This window comes from Semicossyphus pulcher, unplaced genomic scaffold, assembly GCF_022749685.1.
Source record: "Semicossyphus pulcher isolate SPU_LCO1_2020_fin unplaced genomic scaffold, fSemPul1.0.p SCAF_1, whole genome shotgun sequence".
NCBI lineage: Eukaryota > Metazoa > Chordata > Actinopteri > Labriformes > Labridae > Semicossyphus > Semicossyphus pulcher.
In genome coordinates, this window is record NW_027211603.1 from 21,930,412 (window position 1) to 21,953,018 (window position 22,607).

At 42.0% G+C, this 22,607-nt stretch overlaps 1 protein-coding gene across 1 annotated transcript in view; it reads right to left on the minus strand.

Annotated features, from left to right (window-relative positions):
- Window positions 1-21,248, minus strand: part of tln2a (talin 2a) — a 93,921-nt gene extending 72,673 nt beyond the window's left edge. Inside the window, exon 1 of the mRNA XM_069675863.1 lies at window positions 21,172-21,248. The gene's annotated coding sequence lies outside the window, so the exon portion shown is untranslated. The remainder of the gene's footprint in view (window positions 1-21,171) is intronic.
- Between the last annotated feature and the right edge of the window lie 1,359 nt (window positions 21,249-22,607).

The following is a 22,607-nucleotide window of genomic DNA, read 5'->3' on the forward strand; positions in this document are numbered from 1 at the left end:
ACTAGCAAAGATGACTTGGTCACAACCCAATGAAAATCAAATGTTTAACCTTAACAAAATTCAATTGGTCAAATTATCTGACATACATATGACAGTGTAATAGTCGACAATATAGGTAAAATTAGTACCATGACGTGATTAGGCAGTTTTCCACCGCAAGATTCTGACTTTGTCTGCTACACGCCAGCTGTGGCTCGTTTCACTAACGAGCTGCCGGCTACTTGTTTATAAACATGAGGTGATGAGCTAGCTTGTTTATGTAGGGAAAAACACAACTCCTTTTGATAAGCATAAAGACACAGTCCAAGATCTATCTTTTATAACCATAAAAATAATTCAGAGTTCTCTTTCTGTCTTTACGAAAAAGTTGATGGCTGATTAAAAGAACATTAACCTTTCGACCGCCAAGAGTTTTAATTTCAGTCAACTCCAGGAGCCAACATGAATTAGCTACAGATAGAGCAGTCATTGTAGCTGAAAAACTCAATGGTCATTAAGAAATCATTTCACTTCTTATAACTCATTAAATCATTTCTAATGGGTTTTCATATCCATTCTATTATAGCACTCAATGCCTTTTGACAAGCTTGTAGAAGTATAATAAAGTCCACTCCATCGAGTATGCAGTGAAAACAAAATTACAGCAAGTCTTTAACACTGCAGACTATGCCTGACTACATCAGGCATTATCACTGATGCTGCTGTAAGTTTGCTCTTGTGGTATTTGGCTTCGCTTTAAGAATCCAAATGTTCTGGACTAGAATAATCCAGGACAACTAGAATATTTCACACTGGCAATAAGGGTAATTACACCTGTCCAGGCTGCACAGTTTGCCCACAGGCAGAGTTAATGGCCTGAGCTGCAGCCGCTCCACTGACAGGCTGGAGACTGATGAGGGACAAGTGAGAGACACTCTCAAGGTGGATCATTGGAGGGAAAAGTGGCACACACCACTGGCTCTCACTGATGTGCAGGTCCTCTCTCCCTCAGGAGGTTTTGCACACTCTGCAGTCACACAAGCCAGAGTCATCCCTGAGAAATATTGCACCAGCAATGCAAACACAGGTAAAGTGATTTTTCACACACAGCACAGGTGTGACAGGATTAGGTAGTTTTCTCGGGGAAACAGGACTCAGGCATTTTAATCCATGAATTAATCAAAGAGCCAAGAATTCCAAACAATGTGATGTTAAGAGGGTCAAATCCAAACAGCTGCATCACGATGAAAGCGAACACTGGCCTGTGCCACTAACAGTCATTAATGATATCTACCCGACCTCCTGCTTACTCATCAGACGGCCTCAGCGCTCAGGCAGCTAGCCGCTACAACCTGTCCCTTGAGTGTCATTGACTGGCTGACACTGGCAGCAAGAGGGAAAGGTTTAAGGTTTCTAAATGGAGGGTAACTGATTAACACAGGGACTGACTTTTCAAATTCCACCAATGACGTAAAAAAATGTAAGTTTACATTTGTAACAGGCAGGAATTAAGTCAGATATTTAAATGTGTTATGCTAGTAATGACTAATGTTACCTAGATCTGCTAGCCTCAAGAAAAGATGAGGCGCTCACCCACTCATGTGACATCACTTAAGGCAAACTCCAGACTCTGCACAGCTCTAAAAGGGCTTAATACAACTTGTATTTCACATATGCTGTAGTACTCTAAAAGAACTGTAAACAGACTTTGATGTGTAAAATCTCCTTCATCCTGAAAGACAACAAGAGTCAAAATTTCAAGAAATGCGTTTGCTCAAACTGGCAAAGCAGCAAAATGTGTGTGACAGTGTTTCTTTACAGTTTCAGTAACATTCAAAGTGTAGCTGTATATCTTTTAAATGGTATTCTCCAGTGTTTATACTCTGTAATAATAAGCGGTTATTAAGGAGCCAAGTAAAAGGGCCACATATTATATTTAACTCACAACTAAACACAAGAGGGAAACTTTCTCTCAGATCAAACAACGACACAGTATAAAAGGGATCACTGAGAAGAGCTGAAAATGATGCGACAAGGGAGAAATACTAAGCCTGTTGCCTCCAGGAAAATAAATGCGAGAACTCAAATTTAACAAAACATGCTTGAGGAGAGAGAAACCTTATCTCACACAACATTAGAGACATTAGCATTCCTGTAAGTCTCCTCACTGAGCCCCAGGGTGGGGGTGCCTTTGAGCTAAATTCAACATGCTGAGTTTAGCAAACAACACCTCGGGGTATGAGACGTCTCAGACAACAGCAGTTACCCTGTGGTTAAAAATCTAAAATCAGTATATTGTGTGAGATTAACTTGTGTCAGAGCTGTGTGGGGAAACTCCTCTGGTCCCCCGGGGTTTCCAGAGGTGGGGCGCAGGGGCACATCGCCACTGGCAGTCTTAAGAAGCACAATGTGCCACTGGAGACTTCATTGTTCAGCCCGTCCTGCACTTTCATTAATCACACGCTTGCTGAGGAGGACAGAGTGAGGACAGGTCAGACAATATGGGGCCTGGGAAACACCTTGCTCCTGCCCTGAAAAGGAGGTTTTTAATAAAGCTGCACACTATGACTTCTCCACTTCTTGCTCCTTAATCAACACAGCTGGATTAACAACAGGTCAAAGTTATTTACCAAAGATGTGTGTGTGAACATGTGTGAAAGAGGGGGGGAAATTAAGCATATCAGAACATTCAAGAGCCACCATGCAAAATGAATCAACAGATCAAACTGATGTTTTGTTTCCACTCAGCAGCTGGGGTAAAACAAATGGGTGCTGGGGGCGCAGGTTCTTGCTGTAGGCCACCTTAACAACAATGGCAGCTGTTCACTTAGGGGAAATCATTACTCATCCCCATCCACATTCCCCCCAAACATTTGGAGCGAACTTGTTTCTCTTAAAGGGAATAGTTTGAAACTTTGGGAAATTTTTTATTGTTTTTCTTGCCAAGAGCTAAATGACAGGATCAATACCGCTCTCTTATCTTCTAATTCATAATAAAGCTATAGCCAAGAGACAGCTTAGCATAAAGACTGGTAGCAGGGTAAAACAGCCCGTCTGGCCCCTTTTACAGTGCCAGTGTCACGTCTTGTCTTTACTATAAAAGGCATAAAGGGCAAATGGTGGGGTGTAGTCGTTTCACTTCTGAGCGAGCATCGGAGGTAGTAAGCAAGGCGTAACTGTAAAATGTAAAATGGTAAAGGCCTCGTAACGGTAGAGCTTCGTTCAGGCACTGTGGCAGAATCGCAATGTAAAAAAGGGCTAATTAAATATAAACCATAGCCAGGAGGCAGTTAGCTTAGCATAAAAAAACTGGTAGCAGGGTAAAACAGCCAGCCTGGCTTTAAAATCTATCAACGATTTGATGAGTCATCTTTGCAAGCCGGGACATCACTACATCTTCGGGGCATTAAACTGTAGCATCAAGGACGATGTAATTGCACAACACTGCATCAATGAAACCTAACAAAAAGCCTAAAGAACTTGCAGAGACAGAGTGATCCTTTTTGAACATCTCCAAGGAACCACAGAAAGGAGTTAAAAATTCAGCAAAATAAGACATATAGACAGATGGCCTGAAATTTGAGGAGCAGCACTAAGAGCAAAACAAACTCAGGATGATGCCTCCGCTCTTTAGGCGTCTGTAGCCGTTGCCTGTAGGGATTTAAGGTCCTAAATCATGGCAAACATTACAGCTAAGCCTTGCAGTGCAGACTGACTGCAGCCCACTAACTAATTGTCTGGTGTCTTCCTCCAGTCTCATGGATAAAGAGCAGACGATGATACAATTAGCTAAATGGGTCCACAGGCTTAATAAATGCATGTGGGGGGTAGTGGACATATTAATCACCGCCCTCTCACTGGGAGCCACCTGTTTAGGACTGCATTGATCATAAAGAGTTTATTAGCCTTTAGAAAATTAGACCAAAAAGTAGCAATAGAGAAAGCATTAATAAACTGCTAAAAGTAAAGAGTAAATAAGTAAGCACTCAATCATAATTCTTACCAGCAGCCGGCATCATAACCTTTAAGTGCAAATATCAGCAAGATTTCTGCTGATGTCACACAGACAGAGAATGAGATTTAAATTAATGACACCAGTTTTCAGCAGAACCCAGCAGTGCACGGCTCATAATAACAAGAGAGCCTCCATCAATATAAACGGAAAACATCTGCTCAGGCTTGTGTTTGTGTGTGTGTGTGTATGAGTTAGCAATATATTATCAGCAGTAATACAGACTGTGAAGAAGAGTTTTGAAACAGTAATATCATTTTAAATGATGACTCGGGAGGTTCTGATAGAGACACAAGTCATTCATTGACCTGGAAAACAGGGATATTGATGTTTTCCTGAGCATAATTTGATCGACAGTAATGACTGCTTTGGAAAAAGGAAAGGTTCCGTTCTCTGTCCATGCAGGTAGTTTTGTTGTAATCCACGCAGTTTTGAAATATCCAGCTCTGAGAATTGGACTATCATCCACACAAAATCCAAAAATATTCTCCAAAGATATTTGCAGATTGACTATTGATCATATTTGCAGAGCTCCATAGCTACTCTGATTTCTAGAAGCAAGTTCTCCACAGATGGCACCACAAACACCTGGAAGCTATTGGGGATATTCCTACAGAAGACACAAGAAACGTAAACTGTGCCGGCTGATACTTAAGTGACTTTTTGTCCTCAGTATAATATGAATAAAAGTAATATTTAAGCAATATCACATGAGAGGGAGAGATGTTGTACTGAATATCATCACGGCTGGGATTCAAGTGGCACAGATAATCACAGCGGTGCTGGTGTTCAGCACAACATCACGACCTTGAGTGTGATATTGCAGTTTCACAAGTGCAAATAGTAGTAAACAGTAAAATCAACAAGGTATTTTTTCCTCCACCAACTCAACTAATTTCACAACTAAACAGAAACTGGACTGTTGTTGCCAAGCAACCCAAACATTCTCCTGCACTCTGTGTCTACAGGTTACCACAGATCAGCTGTTTTTATCATGTACACTTATATGTATATTTTAGTTTATCATCAACCAGTGGAATAACAGTCTGTATGATTCAGAGGTACCAGCTTGATTAATGTAGACATAGTATGTTCTGCTGTAATGTTAATTAATCTGGCTGAGGCGGAGTGATACACTGAGTGAAAAGTCCCAGTGGTGTTCTCTATATCAGCACTCATGGAATGCTTCTTATCCAATTAGACTACTTGGTTGGAACTAACTGTTGTATAATTATTGTGTAACTTGGACCATTATGGTATCACACAGACAGTAATACGAACAATAGCAGGAAATGCTGAACAAAGTCACCCGAAAAGTGTGTGTAATGATGAGTTACAGGTCTGTGAAGGTTCTCAGTCATCCCGGTCATGGTAACGGCGACAATGGAAAGTTCAGTAGCACCATTATTGACACAATGTTGACACACAAAAACTATGTTTGGAACTGGTCACTTTTAAAGACATAAGAAGTTATACTTGAATCTCACCTACACAAACAATAACTACATCAGGGCAGCAAATTACAAGCATCGATTTTCTAAACATTCAGCAGATTTAATGTTGTATTTAATTCAGCTGTAGGTCTTTAAACTGTAAGGAAATAGTGAAAAACTCCTGAAGCCTGACTTTATTTGATTTCCAATAGCATGGAGTGTCTGATGAACACACCAAAGCACTAAAGACAGACTGACTGAAGATATCTAGTTTATTAACACCCAGGTCAACAAAAAAGGCAAGGGAATAATTTGGCATTTGTGCTTGAAAAATTGCTTCCAAAATGAATCAGCAACTAATTTAACTGATAATCTGTGGTCGATTAATTATCTGTTAGTTGTATGATGAGTTTAGAGACTAAACATTTCAGGTCTAGGCTAAAGTAATAAAATATGCTATATTCAAAAAATGCACGTCTACCTGCAAAATGTATTTCCTTTAAGCAGCCTGCACACTTGTTAACACACACACAGTGCGACAAACCTAAATGAACGCAGACTTGATGTGAGTCACAAATCTATAACTTACTGTAGTAAATATTCTCAGGGTCTCATTTATGTCTCTTTGGTGTTGGGAGCCTCATTCATTAGTTCCTTTTTCCGCTCTTTGCGGGGGGGCTGAGGACATCTGGAGAACAGCTGTTGCTTTGCATCATATGTAAGCATGCACACACACACACACACACACACACACACACACAGTTGTTACATAGCCACCCCACCAGAGGTTAAGGGGTTAGGAGCCCTGTGTCCAGACGCACCATTTATTCTGGTCTAGGTATAGACAATCCCTGGAAATCAAACACCACGCGGCCATGTTTACACACAAAAATAGGCACGGATGCACACACACGCACAAAAGGACCACACTGCAGACAGAGCCCCTCTCGTCTCTCTTCTATACAAGGGAACTATTCGACCCTCCTCGGGGAGGGCACAGATTCTCAATGATTAGTCCTGCCCTTCTACAGAGGGAGGGGGGGGCGCAGTTACTAATTCAATTACACAGACCCTCGTCCCCGTCTGGGCCGACACCCAGGTCCATGAATGGAATCAGACCCGTCCAGCCAAGTTGGGGGTGGGAGCGGTTACGCAACTATGTGTTTACATGTGTGGTTTACATTTGGTTAACACTTGTTTCTTTTAGCTTGTGAGTGGGCCCCTGTGTGAGGCCGACTATCTCTGTCCTGAACACTGCGAGCTGACGTGAATGATGATGAAGCGACAGTTTTGGAGACTCTCTGACAAACGTATAAAAAGGTGATAAACCACCATTTTTCACTTTCAAGGTTTGCTGGAAACGTGTGCAGCCAAGTGGCATAAGAGCAGAACAACGGGGCAGGAATTCAGTAAGAAAAATGTGTTTTTCCCACCAATCTATTTTCATGGCATAAACTCTGAACGCTAAAATTAATTTGTATATGAGGCAACACAGGCCGGGGCTGCACGAAACACTGCAAATGGCAACATATAATTGGAAAAAAGGGGGATTAAGTGAGCTGTTCCTTACCGCCTTAAAACAAATTCCCATACCATTTCAAGTGATTGCTTTCTGAAGTCTACATTCTGCACTAATGTTCCAAGGAAATTGCATTCACAATGTTTGTCTCTTCTGTAGCTGTAAATAAAATGAGGCAAAACTGCCCCACTTACGTCCTCTGAGCAGCCACAACACAATACAAACACCATCCAACAGACAATTACAACTGAGAGCGTACATGAAGTGTTACAATCATGGAGGAAAATTATATATACTAACCATAAAAACATTTCACTTGTGTCTATGGCCAGCATTTCCAACCCAAATTTTTACCTGTTGCGCATTATCGCCCATTTCCTTTTTGTTACTCATTAGCTAGCTCAGGGCTGCACTGTAGAGTTCTCTTAAAACGTTTGGCCCTGAAAGTCAGGTCACGTCATTAGAGGTCCTTCCTGTTGCACAGAAAACAGAGCCGTGGGAAAATAGGCTCATCTGTATGTACTGATGTAATGCAGAAAAGTGGCTTCAATTACACTGAACACTGTTCTATGCAATAGTGCATTGATTAAGGTCAAACTGAAGTTCAAGACTAATCCTTAGTCATTTTCTGACAAATAAAGAAACAATAAAAAAATCAAATTTACACAATCGCAGAAGAAACAGGAGTAGGAGTGCTGCTGGATCTTTGTAGTAATCACATACAGGTGCTCTTTTGATACTTCAGGTTTGCTGTGCTTAATTAATCTGGAAAGGGGTCATTATGTGGGTGAAAATGAACTTAATCATAAATGTAAAAATGTCCTTCAAAAAAACAATTCAAGGCGTTCTCGAGGATGTCAAAATATACTTTGAAAATAGTCAGTGAGGAGGAACAGACGCCTAACAGTCCCACCATTCTGTACATTACTTTTGGCGCATCCTAAAAAAATGACCCATAAAAGAGCAGCCACAGAAGTGAGCACATCATTTGCAGGCTATAATGAATGATCAAAGCCCCGTCTAAAAGGCAGAGTCTCAGTGTGGCGGTCCTGCAGATTAGGACGCTCCGGCCTTCTCAATGAGCTGCTGACCTAATCTGCTTTTGCATCTCAGCTGCAGCTGAGATATGGCAGCCCTCTAATCCGCTCATTGAGTGGACAGCTGCGAGGAGGCGTTTAACTGTCTGCTACTGTAGCTCCCAAACCCAATTTAGACAACAGCTATATGGATGGACATACATTTTAATTGGGATAAGCAGTGCTCTGCCATTCCTTATCGTTTCCCATTGGCAGCTTTTACGGTCAGGCTTTTCTAAATGGATGAGTGCCTTTCTAGCTGTGACACTTTCCTTATTGCCCTTTTGAAAAGTCCAGCGCAATTCCAGGGGCAAGTTGATGTGATAACAATTCCAGGCAGGTGAGCCCAGGCGAGGCAGGAGAACCAATTAAAGAGCGGGCTGGTGGCCGGGCAGAGGCTCAGGGACACTAAAGAAGAAGAAAAACATGACATGGGAGGTAAACCGCCTCACAGGGCTGCGGCTGCCTATTCAGGGAGAACAATCCAGCGACTCCAAGCCCCTTTTTTTCTCTGCTGTCTGCAAAGTGAAAGCCTGGCCCCTTGCTTGTCAGTTCTATTGTTAGGGCCAGGCAGGAGCCGCTCCCAATTCACCTCATACACATTAAATACTCTGCATTGTTTGGGGAGTCAGATGGCAATGGCAGGCACACATGCTGGAGAATGTGCACAGACGCACCCTGGCTTTTAAGATGCCATCTAAAGAGGACTGAGAGCCTGCAGATAAGTTAAAATATGCAACGCTGGCAGCTTTTTTTAAATGGGAAATGACTTGATTTTGCATCTAAAGGAAACTAGAAAGACCAGATGTACAGTGCAGGTACAATGAAAGCCCATTCAAAACAGCTATTGTAGTTATATTATGCTCCAATCAAAATGCTTACTTTGTGCAGATGTAGAGCAAGCTTTTCCCCTGTGAAACAGTCGGACCCCTACTTTTTAGTTTACATCCTTGAACACGCCTGTGATCCTTAAAGGGGCCATATCTTCTGAATGACCTTTGAATGGCAAAACGGCTTTTAAGGAGGAAGGAAAGGCTCCGAAAAATAATGAAATTAAAATATGTATAACATTTTTAAAGCGAAACAAACTTTATCAAAGTGATTCAAAAAAATATTAGAATAATAGAACATTGATTGCATAGCTAAAATATGTCCCCTTTAAAAGGTCCAACTAATTCATCCCTGAATCAATTAAACAACTTTATTAATCCCACTTGGGGCAATTAGGGAGCAGCTTCAACAACAACAAAAAAAGCACAGCAACATACCAAACATGGCGAAAAGACAGAGCTAAAATGTGGAATAAGATCTAAAACAACTAATAATAATAGGACACCGGTTTAGCTCAGTGGATAAATCACACGTCTCACATACAGAGGCTCAGGCCCGGGCTCGACTCCCACCCTCGGCCCTTTGCCATGTGCCATCCCCACTCTCTCTCAACACTGTCCACTGTCCTCTCTCCAAATAAAGGCATAAAAGGCTTTTAAAAAAAAATAATAATAAAAAAATAAGACTACATTTAAATTGTGTTTTAGTTTTACAAGCAGGTAAAACATAACCACTCTATGATGGCAAAAGAGAAAAGTCGTTTGCAGGAACATGGTCCTCTCACAGTTTATCCTTGTAATCATGCAACCAAACTACCAAACTTCAATTTGAGGAACATCCCTCCTGAAAACAGGAATTGGTTCAGACACTTAAATAGTCTAAAACTGCGTTATAGGCATGACAAGTTGTGAGTGTGTGTGTGTGTGTGTGTGTGTGTGTGTGTGTGTGTGTGTGTGTGTGTGTGTGTCAAAGCAACTTTCACAACTGCTAAAATGTAGTTTCAATCTCAAATTGGTCACATAATTTAAATATGTATCTAAGTACAACTGGGATGAGCAGATGCCCGAAATGTAGGTGACATCATTCCCAGCAATTACTGCATTAAAAAGTATGATCTAACACCCTCTCATGATTGATCTTTCTCCTTTGGCATCGTTATGAACTGCACATAAACAATCTCTGGCAGAGTCTCATGATGCGTCCTTGCAGGCGAGTGACAGCGATACTTAACTCCAGCTAAATGAAGGTCGGGAGATCCCTTTCCAGTCGTCACAAATCATGTTTGAGGAGTCAATTTTTTAGATACAAACACAATGAATAAAATGTCAAAATGCCCCTCAGGCTGTGTGAATATTCTGTCCATCAATCACTATTCATGCGTTTACCAGATGTGCGTCCTGATTTACAGCCCAGCAAGGCAGCCTGTGTCATCTCATCCCTGTGACTGGGCAGCAGCTGAGGTGTTGACATGCTTGCTAGCCGCGGTGATGAGGAGAGGAGAGGCGGGGTGGTGAAATATAGATAGGGGTAAGAGGAGCTAAGAGAGGGGTAGCTTCGGGTGGCGGAGAAGGAAAAAGTGAGTGAGATAAAGAGGGAACGAGCGGTGGTGGATTGAGCTGAGGTTTGGGAGGGAGGGGGAGGCTGAGGAGGTGGGGGATGGCTGCTACTGTTTCCTGCTCGGTCAGCAGACTGGGGCTGAATCCAGGACGGCTTATCTTTCAGCAGGAATACCACAACCGCACCAAAGGCAGGGACAGGAGGAGAGGAGGAGACCAGCACTGTGGATTCAATGCATGCTGCAGAATGCATGGATTAATACTGTGAAGATGAAAACCTCAACTCTAAAGAATTATATGTAAAGGGGGGCTTTAACACTTATGAATGGGAAATTTGCTGCCCATAAAATGGAGAATAAACAGCATTTGCTTTGCTATATGTTTAAGCTATATATACACTTAATTCATCTCATCTAACTTGGTTAGAAAATATTACTTTGTTGTCTTTTTGCTATGAAATCAATTTATTCATGTCCACCTGCACATTGACACTATTTATCCCATAAAAGCAGCATGCCGACTACCTCCGCAGCAAATCTCATCAAAACAGAAAGTGTGTGTGTGTGTGTGTGTGTGTGTGTGTGTGTGTGTGTGTGTGTGTGTGTGTGTGTGTGTGTGTGTGTGTGTGTGTGTGTGTGTGTGTGCTTCTTGCGAGCACAGCGTGCTTTAAAAACAGTCCTGTGGAGTCAGGGAAAGTGGTGGAATGCGAGGCAGTCCAAAGCGCACAGCGATGCCAGGTTTGCTCAGGAGTGTTCACCTGCTCCCACAGCTGCATGAAAGCACAACAAGTAATACAACTCCAATCAGAGAACAAGCTGCACTTGACATCAGGAAAAACAAATCAAAACCAAAAATCCCATTTCCCATCTGCCACTTGTAACTGGCATTTAAATCCACCATCCAACGCATGTTGCCAATTCAAAATCAGCTCTGCGTGAGCATTCCCTTAAGAGCTGCCAGCAATAAATTTCCCACCTGGTATTTGCCGACCAGCCGTCCAACCACACATAATCTGGTAGCTAATTGAGGGGATGTCTGATTTACAGTTAAAGTAGCAAACGGGGTTCTTTCCTCACAGTAAAACACATTGTACAATTGTGTTTCCGAGGAGGTGAAGGGGTAGGTGGGGACGCCCCAGAGTAATTTCCCTAAGGGTGTGCTCTGCACCGGGGAGATAAGTAACCCGACTGAGGACAAGGCTGGCATTCTACCCCGAGTCCAAAACACAAAACGCCCGAGTCCATCGAAAGAGAGGAATCTGACAATGCAGCATTTGTCTCGTTGCCAGCTGGAGAACAAGCTCCCCATAGACATGTTGATATGAAACACTGTGCGCACCGACTTTCAGCTCAAAAGATAATTGTAAACAATCTTATTTTAAATTGGCAAAGGAGAAAATGATATATTAGATTATCTTAACTAAATTCAAACTGGGAATAGAAATGATAATGCAAGGTTTGCAGACAGTGGCCTCGGAAAAATCAATACATAGCAATTATGAAGCATCTAATTCCTGCTTTGATTAATCCCACACAAAAGACACGGTGAAGGTGAAGGTAAGGCCTTGTTCAGCAGCACACAGTTCATGTAGAGTGCATTCAATGGAAAAGCTAATGCAACTAATTCCAAACTGTACAAAGCTGACAACTGAATACGAGCATCACAATGACTTATGACCACCACCCACGACAACTGCTCTCCCAATAAACCTTGCTTTGCTTCTGTTATTATACTGTTTTTCCATAGACAGATGGTCTCACGTAAGTGGAAACCTCTGCGAGTTTAGCCCCATGGTAAAAGTGTGACATCATCTTGGGACATGTTTTATTGAAGTGTCTGCAGAGACTTTAAACAAATGGTTATATGAATCAAACAAACACAGGTAGCCCATTGGACAAGTTTAAGTCATTTCATACCCTCAATAACACACTACCTGTATTATAAACTGTATTATTCACTCACAATTGTATTCATGTGAACCAGCAGGGCAGAGAAACCTTAAAGCCACATTGTAAAATGTTTCTTTCGCAGGCCTTGTTTGCAGTTTTCGTAGTTAAATGCACTGAAGCTACAACCAAGACACACCTACTACTAAACTACTATAATTGCCCTCCACCCTCCTGCAGCAGGTGGATGGCATCTATCCAACAATCTCCACTCCTCATAACTCAACTGACGGCGTCCACCAGACGAAGTCACTGTGTGGCGGCTAATGTATCCTTGTGGCCGGCTGCATTAGCGCACACTGCCCATTGCACGGCACACAAATAAAAGGCTATTTTCAGCCACTTGATTAACACTGAGCTTTCCTCATGTAATGAAAGCCAGCTGCCACACTCATAACACCGCCTTTAAATAAAGAAGGGGGCAGTGTTTACAGCTCTACATAGCCGACTATACTCTGTTTGATTGGTGTTTCATCTTCTCCTCTCTGTCCCCATTTTCCTCTCTAAGAGGCCTGGCAGCACTCCCATGTACTCTCCCTTAACTAATAAACAAAGAATGGTTTCCCTTATATAGCTCTATTCAAACTCTACAAGCCCTGCAACAGCATCAGAGGCCTGCTGGGAGGCGGGGAGTGAAAGCAAGCCTGTTCCAGACAGAAAGGTTTCGGCCAAGGGCAGGGAGCACTGACAGTATGATTGTATAACGGTCGTACATTAACAGCCACTTAAAGAGCTATTTCTGGTGCCATCCATCAGCAGAAATTTGCAGCATCAGGTTGGATATGTTTAAGAGGGCTGCAAGGCGAGACACATCCAACGTAAACCTATCTAAATAAAAGGCTAAAAGTCACATAGAAGAAAATGTAAATATAATAATTATACAAAACAAATATTACAGAAAAGATGAGGCTTGTCTGGCCTGTATAATGCATGTGTTCAAACATTTTCCCCTGCTTGTTGTCAAGTGTCACACAATGTGCAATGGTGCCGCATATCATGCACTTTGAACCCTAAAACATTTTATGAGTAGATACTGAAAGTTTTTAATGGAAAGCCAGTTAACAAAGTGGTGGCTTAAAGTATAAGGGACAAGTGTTTTAACCAGTTGTCAAGGGACTAAAGCTGCAGGAAGTAGTGACTAGTCGCAAGGCTAGTTCGTAAACGGTTGTAGCTAGTCAGCTAACCATTACCTTGCTAGCAGGCCCAGACATGCTAGAACTAGGCATTCGCCGTAGCTCTGGGAGTATTTTTATTACATATGGTGTACTTTCCCCTAGCTTTTTTTTAACTTTTGTTAACTACCTTCAATAAAAATTAATGGAATGGCCAAAATAAAGCTCTCTGTGCTTGCTATCTGTCAGTTAGCAAAGACGTTAGCTTAGTTGTGTTGCTAAAAGGACAATAAGCTCACACAGTTTATACAAAAAGATGTTTTTGTAACATGAACTCCTGTCATTTAATGGACAGTAAACTGCGTCTCTTTTGTGAAACAGTTTTTACTCAGATGGAGAAGGTTTTTAAATTAGATGGTACAACAAGCTACAATAGCAAGTTAACTCCACTCTGTAATCTTCGGCTCTCTGTTCACTCCAAGATCAGGGTGGTCAAAGTTGTTTTAAATTGTTTAGCAAATTCTTTGGATAAATGAAAAAATATGTTTGTATTCTATTTAAAATCATATGACTGGTATTATTTCGATCCATTGCTTTCTTGAGGGTTGCTCCCACATATCATCTGCAGATATAACGATATCAGCTAATAATACAATAAGCAAATATAACATAAAAACCATCAAATCTGAAAGATTCTGGATTTCCACAATCTCTTCATGAAACTCGCATATCTAAAATACTTTGTCCTTCCCATTTCTCAGCACTTGGACCACTTTAGCCCCTCTGCCAGCAAAGCTGCCTTATACAGTGGGGTTCCTCCCCATGCAAGCTGGCTATGAAACATTTGTAGCAAGAATTTATCCTCAAGAGAAACCAAGAATAGCTACCCCATGCTGCAGGAGGGCTGAGGAGGAGCAGAGGGGTGGGATACATTTCCAGCACTCCCAGAATGTTCACTGAGCGCTGCTCGACAAAGCTCCGAGCAGCTTCATAGTCACTTCCTGGGGAATTCCAGCACAGGATTACTTTCACAAACCACAACATCACAGGGACGAAAATAATATGATGAGTGATACAAATGCTGAAATTTGTCAACAAAATACAACTAAGTCGAGTGATGAGAACACCATTTGTTCATGACTTTGGGAATAGATACAGTTACAGACAACTGCTGAGGGATCTTCAAAGTAACAGAGGAAACTCAGTCATGCTTTCTCCCATCTTTATAATACAAGGATGAGGCCAAAATATTTGCTTGTAGAACCATTAAAGCTACAAGAAGTGAATGCCACTTGTTTTATTTTGGTGGCAGATTCAAATGAAATCCTGGAGTGACAGTTCTATGCAAACCCTTGGGTTAAGCCACCAAAAATAACCACAACAAGTGGCATTTGGCATCAAGTAGTCCACTGAGTGATTCTGAAATAAAGCACTTTGCTCAGGTGCTCTTGTTATGGTGGAGAGGCTGTTGTATGCTTTACTCTGACTCAGTCTGCAGAAGCAAACCAGAATTCTCTCTATGAAATAATCATGATCCTGTAACCTTAAAGCAACTATTGCATTTTTTGGCTATTTTGGTGAGATCAAATGCCGCCCAAGGAAGATGAGGGTGGATGGGAACTGAATTCTACTGCCAAAAGCAGTAGTTATAAGGAATCCAAGTGAAATTTGAAACTTACATAGTGTCTTATAGTAAGATGGATTTCGTATAAAACAGCCAGTCCACACTTTGTTCGCAGCGTGGTGTGCTTATGTACCGGGAGCAGCAGACACCTGATTAGGTTACATTTCTGCCCTGGTGACTAAGAGGCATGAGGCCTCGAGGTGGCAACCATGGCAGCAGGGATTTCTGCCAGAGATGCAATCCAGTAATAGCTGAAGAGCTCAGCTGCAACCTGAAACACATTTCAGAGCAGATCCACTTTCAGCCGGGGTCCGACATGACGCTTCGCTTTGGCCTGAACTCTTAAAATTCCAAGCTGAAGTTTTGAAATCAACCTGGCTTTGGCCTCATGGGTAGTGATCTGTCTAATAGGTATTTATGTAACTAAAAGCAGCCTCATGTTCTATTCAGTTATGTTAATAATAAGCTTACATCACAACTAGGCAAAGCTATTTTACATGCTCGCACAGGAAGAAGACAAAACAATAGCATTATAGCAAGGACAGGGGGAGTGGAAAAGTAAATCAATTAAATAGAAATACTAAAATGACCAGAATTAGAAAGAGGACAAAAGTGTAAGGGCAATTTTAAAATCACAAACAGATTACTACACAATTTCAGCTCCTGTTTACATATTCATGGCCAAAAAGCTGGAACAGATCGTGTGTGTCTTTTTCCGGGTAGCTAATAAAGCAGACACTTAAATTCAGAAATAGATGGTATCCATTTCAAAGTTCCAAACTTAAACAACAGGACTTCACCTCATTTCATCATAGCAATGTTTCAAGTTGCGTCATAATTAACCTGGTGTTATTTTCTAGATCCTGACAGTCTAATAAATACATCATAAGAAACAGACATAACTCTTAACAACTCTTCCGTCCTCTTGAAGCACATAAGCATGTTTGTTCAACCTGTGGCAAGGACATTTCAAGGACATTGAAGCACAAACAGATAACCTCGCACTGATCTCAACTCATGACAAAACAACTATCTGTGATCACAAACATTGTCGTGAATGTGCTCTCTGTCCAGGGTAATAGTTAATAGTTCTATATCTTAGTTTCCATCCCCCGTCACGATGACAACCATCCTGGCAACGGCTGCACCAGACGGCTCAGTTTGACCAAAATGTTGTGTTTCTACAGCAGACTGGGGGTCCACTGATCCCCGCACACACAGAACCACATGCGCAGACTGCTGCAGTGCTCAGACAGACTGCTCCCCCTGAAACATACTTCATGGTTAATTTTAGACCAGAAAAAAAAAAAAGACACAGAGAACATTTCCTATCCTTGACTCATACCGAGAATTTAAAACCAATCAACTCGCAAATGCCACTTGTGCAGAAATAGTTCTTTGTGTTACTGGCAGGCAAACACTGTACTGGCTTACATTTGTGATGCAATGGACATTAGATGGTGGACTGAGTGGGAGGCAGGCAAACCAGAACTCAGTGGGAGGTGGGAAAAAACAGAAAGTAGATTGGATTTGCCAAGGAGGCAGCTTCTGCTGCATCGGTCCAACAATGACCAGCATTTAGAACTTACACTTCACCACATTACCACTCGAGAAACTTTGGTTTAATGCTTCATGATGATTGGCTGGATGGAGAGAATGTCATCATAAATGGATATAATCTTTACAAATCTATATAACTCTAAATAGATAGCTTTTCATTTTTGTTGTATTAGATTATCTTTCTCATTTGACTTTTAGACAAATGGCTTAAATTTGTCGCTCGGGAATGATTTGTCAACCAGGTGCCAGTATCCAATTATCACCCTTCCTTTTAGTACATGACTGTGGCTTGAACAACATATCATGGAGGGGATTTAAAGGGTTTTCTGTGGGATACTGTTTAAAACTAAGTGTACATGTTGAAGGGCCAGGCACAGGGGCCCTCTCTCTCACAGGAAGCCCTGCCTGGAATCTTGTGATTTGACTCTTATGTTTAAGGTTACGCATGCCTTGGCTTGGTCACAACGAAGTGTGAAATTCTGAGATATTGTTAACTTGAACTAGGCCAGACATTCCTCCGCCGCCATTCAGACCTGTTTCCCCCCTCACACTGCAGAATTTCAGGCACATCTACACAAAACTGCACTCCCAATAATGTGTTAGCTGCAATTTGTTAATGAGGGAAACGGTGAATGTCAACATGTTCATGACATTTTTTGTGTAGCGGTATTTTACCCAGACGATGGTGCTTTAAAGGCACGTCATGAAAGGCAGTGCAGCCTCCAAAAATCAACGTTACCATAAGCTGAACACTGGTAGCTAGCAGGAATGCAACTCGACATGGCGAAAACCGATGGTAGGCTGTAATGTGTGTGTGTTGTGAATGTGTTTCACATGAAAAGAAATTGAAATAGTGCTGAAATAACTTGTGCACGTTTTTATTCATAAATAGCTATAGAAAACCTTTTTTACCCTCTCGGGTACCCCAAAAACAGACTGCGTCTAATATTCTGCAGCAACTTATATTCTGGATTTTACGGTAACTGTCAGTAAGCCACTCCACAAGATTCCAGCTAATTAGCAACAGGTAGCATTCATGCACTGCAATCTGACCTCTACCGGTTGCAGCTACTCTCCCTCTTCAACGTCCTCGCCCATGAGGACAGAAGCTTCACCATGGTAGTGATAGAAGTTGCTTAAAGTTGATTGGCTGTTGAGCACAAATATCATTAAACATACTCCAGAATTGCATACTCCACTGTTAATTGTTACAATCATACCATCAACCCTATTTGGCATTTGCTAATTGGAGAGGTCACAGGACAGGGGCAAAAAAGATAAGACCATCAGTTGCCAGGAAACTAGGACTAGTAGACAACATGCTTCTAATTGTGAAAGCATGTAAATCAGGCTATCCTGGCTACATCTGTTACCTACAATCTCATAATTAACACCTCTCATCATTTCATCTTGAACTTTTAATCAATAACAGCTCCAATCTAACAGACAACCACTGGTGTGATCCTTCTTCAATGAGGTCACTATTCAGTCTTCTTAAAGTGACCCTGCTAATTAAAGTAAACTACAAACATGCAATCCAAAGAGGCTAATGGTTGTCCCTCATGGTTTAATCACACCTATCCATAATCAGTCAGATAAACCACACCGTGGCAAAAATGTTTGCCAACTTATCAGCTAAAAGCAGATTCCCAGTTACCAAATTGACAATCACATTCAAGCATTTGTTTGAAGCACTGAGACCCATAAAAACACTGATTTGTTCCAGGTGACCAAATGTGAGCTGCAATGGGAAAGAAGCAGAGTAGTGAGAGTTTTCACCCAGCTACTGCTGCAGTAAAAGGAGATTAAGTTTATGTCAGAATAACTGGGAAACAAGTGTCAAAAAATACTTACTACTCACAAAAAAGATCACAAGCCAAGACTTCCCTTTCCCTTATACCCTTATATAATATGAACTCTCCTTGCTGACTGTGTGCCACAACTCTGACTGGCACTTCCTGTTCGCTCAGCATGGCTACCTGGCTGAGCAACAAACTGTCGGCTTCTCTCTCACTGTCTGGTGTATTACCATTGTGCCTCTTGTGATTAAAGTGTCATTATGGGTCGCTCATTACTTCCCCTCTGTGGTCTCTTGCTGACAGCAGGCGCCTGTTTTCATGCAGAACAAAAGGGGACGATCAATAAATTAGCCATGTGCAGCTGATGGGTAACCCTTCCACTACTGGATGAGATTGGCCTTGAAGCTTCTTAACAAGCCAGAAGCACATGGTCAATGAAGTTTATGTGAATAAATCTGTTCGTTGTTTGCTTTAATATCCTTATACTGGATTTTTTAAAGTCAAAAGGACTATCAATGGTAGGTTATGCAAAAACATAATTTCAAGATCGATTTCTTCTATTAAGGCTTAACAGTTAATATAGGTCCATTGATCATCACATGCAGATTTTGACTTCATTTCCTTTAAAACCACTGTGACTCACATCTCTTCTATTTGCCTGCTGCTGATTTCAGCACTAAATAACTGAACAGCTACACAGAGAGGAGTGTATTTGTTGATCACACTCCTTTGAGAAGATTGGTTTCAAACTACTAATAGCTTAATGGATGCATAAACACATTCTCCGAAAAGGTCAGTGCCGCCGCTAATATAATGAAAAAGCTTTTGATTGCTGCTTTAATGTCAGGAAAGCCAGATAGAGTTTGGTCACTTTAATAAATGATCGGTGCTGTGGCTGGCTGGTGGCAGAGCTGCATACTTAGCAGCAGCAGCGGCTGCTGATAGAAACTGTTACCTATAAGGCTTGAGAAAATGACATTTTCACAGAGATGAAAGAAGCATAACCGATCGGTGCAGAAGAACAGGGGCCTGGCTCATTAGACGGGGGCTGCCATTTTGAAAGGACAGATTTTAACATAGGGCAACCTGAGGAGACGGGATGACATTCTCCTGCACCTGCAATTTTCTTCACACCTTTATTAACTATAGATTTTGGGGGAAATATACGAAATATCTGGCAGGAATCGCAACAAGAAATGCTGCCCTAAATGCCAAATAGATCCCATCAAAGCACTGACTTATTTTACATACCTAGAGGATGTGTAACAAACCAGTCAGAGGGGAGCATTCGTTCCTTAGCCATTACACACACATTGGAGCCTGCAGCCTATAAGGTCATGTGTCTTTTTCTGACAAGCCAAGGTCTAGGCAGCCAGAGGGGGAGTGTGTGTGTGTGAGAGGGGGCGGCTTCAGGCTACGATTTACTTCTGCCCATTAGACTGTCAGAGAAACTCACTTGCACATCAAATATTTCAGGCATCTGACCTGACACATCTGCCTCCAGCTCACAGTCCAGCACAGGGCACTGATTGATCCACTGACTGCAATACTACCATGGACTGTATTGATCCCCAAGCACAAACTTGGCACACAAAAAATCAGATCAATTCCTCTGTGACACATATGAGAATATAATGCAGTAATAATAACAGATATGATGAGCATGTGGTTGGTCCTTTAACTGTGCAAATGGCAGAATATCACAGCCTGTATATGAAGGGGTGTGGCAACGGAGCTGACACAGGCAGCCATCCTCGCCATCCAAAAAATATCACCTGCTGCAGAGAAGCTGTACATTATCCTACATGTCGCACTACATTTTTTCCCCCACCATGTTGCTCTCTTGTTCATCTTGGCCATGTTAAGCACGCGCGCAGGTTAGCCAGGGAATGACAACCAAGCACATGCACCTAGCTATGGACAGTCTCCTGGGAAATAACGCCCACGGCTGAAAGATATACACACGTCCTCCTGCATGCTATAGCCTATGATGTTTACCTGCACGGAGCTTTAATGTGTGCATGTTTTCCTTTGACGACCCGGTGCTTCAAACACAGCAGCCACATGCTTGGCACAGGTGGCCGCCCTTAAATGTGCGCGTTTCAGTCTTTGCCACTAGAAAATAAAAAGTTGGGAACAATTGCCTGTGGCATTAAGTGGCAGCTTGACTGAGATAGTAACTTAACATGGCGGAGGTTGCTTTCTCCCTGACCAGTGCAATGTAACCTCCATGAACTCTCCATGCCTCTTTGACTCTGCACACCCACCAACCAAGCACCAAGCCTCCGTTGTCCACATGCTGGATCCTGCGGCTTCACAAACAACAGCTTTGCCACATAAAAAAAATCCTCACCAGGCGACCCCCTGCTGCAGCCCTGTGGTCCGTGAAGTCGCGAAAACCACGCCGATGCAACTGGAGAAGTCGATAATTAAAGGCTCCACAAGTTTCGTTAAATCAAATGAGCATCGCAGCGTCTGAAACGCAACTTACAGCAGCGATCCATTCAACAGCGAGGGGGCTGAAATGTAACGCAGTCACACACGCACAAACACATTCACTGAGGCTCCCATCCAGCAATAGCAGCAGGCTGGGACTCACGCTGCGCGTGTGTGTGCGGGTTTCTTCTAAAGCTTTTGGTCGGAGAGAAGGTCAGACAGATCTCCGCGTCTGCTGCGGGGGAGATGGGCAGCGGAATAAGCCGATTACGAAGGTTGTACACCTACCTTCAGATCCGCTACAGGGGCATTTCAAGCAAGATGCACATTAGCTGACAGTCCCTCTTCTCAGCAGTACAATATCCTCCGCGCTGAGGGAAATTTCCAAGTGGCCGGACAGTGTGTGAGCAGCGGCACTGTGTGTGTGTTTGAGTGTGTGTAAGCGTGTGTGTGTGTAAAAGAGGAGGGGGAGATAATCCCACGGTGGGGCAAAGAGGAAATGCGTCATTATTAATGGACATACTGCTTTGTAGTCCATCCGTACACTTGGTTGCTACGGGGACTACAAGTTGGTGAATTAGTTGATTTATTTAGATTTTTATGAAATTCTTTTTTTTCTTTTTAAATATGGAGGTTTTCTTTTTGTTTTAGTTGTTTAGTGCGCCTCAAAGTGGTTTAATGGTTTCAAGACTAAACAAAAGCAGGCAAAAAGGGGAAATTCCCAAGTGATAGGCATCCAAACACCACCACCTGCTCAAATATTTGAGAGGAAGCTCAAAACGGCTCTGTTTGTTTTACTGAAGGCTGGGTGGAGAGGAAGAGCATCTTAAGAGGTGCTCCTGCAGTTTAGAATTTGACTTCCATTTGGGGGACTTCTTGGAGGCAGTTAAAAGACTCCACCTGACATGTTTAAGAGCTTATTAAACACTGTGCTTAGAATATAACGCGTTTGTTATGGTTTTTGAGAAAGAAAGTTTAGTTAACTAGCCAAAGATTTCACTGTCTTTCTCTCATTTAAACATCTGAAATCTATGAATACACTAACATAGTTGGGTTCAAAAATTGAACAGCTGATATCCCACATGACACACATCTCATATTTCACTGGAAAGTTCTTCCTTAGTGCATGTGAATAGAAGGTTCAAGTTTCCGTATTATAATTGTGCAATTGTTTTAGTTTTTAGAAGTGGCCAGTTGAGATGTCACACATCATACTTCTATATGTACACATATTTAACTTGGATAAAACGACATAGACAATAGGAAAAGTTTTTGAATGGTGGGCGACTTTTTAAAATCAATATCTAAGCAGCAAAGGCAGGTATCCTGATTTTAGAGCCCCATTTTGGGCCTAGCAACCCAGATCTGTTACTTGAAAATGCTAAAACTTTAAGACTTCTGCTTAATATAAATTAAATATAAATGTGTTGTTTCCAAGCCCAGGCTGAGATAACAATTACAACATCACTATGACCTTATTAAGGCTATTTTTCAAACCTGATAAAGCCCCCACAGTACACATTAACAACTGTTTTCATGGGCTAAGTGCTCTTAGTAAACTGATCCTGTGTGAAGTCAGTGGAGTGGCCCTTTAAGATCTGTGGTCTAAAACTATTTTAGACATAAAATACTTAATACAGGGAGCGGCCTCTAACTGGAAGTGGGAAATTCGAGAGTTTATTGATATGGTTTTTGCGAGGGTCAGTTGAGTTGAGTCAGGACTA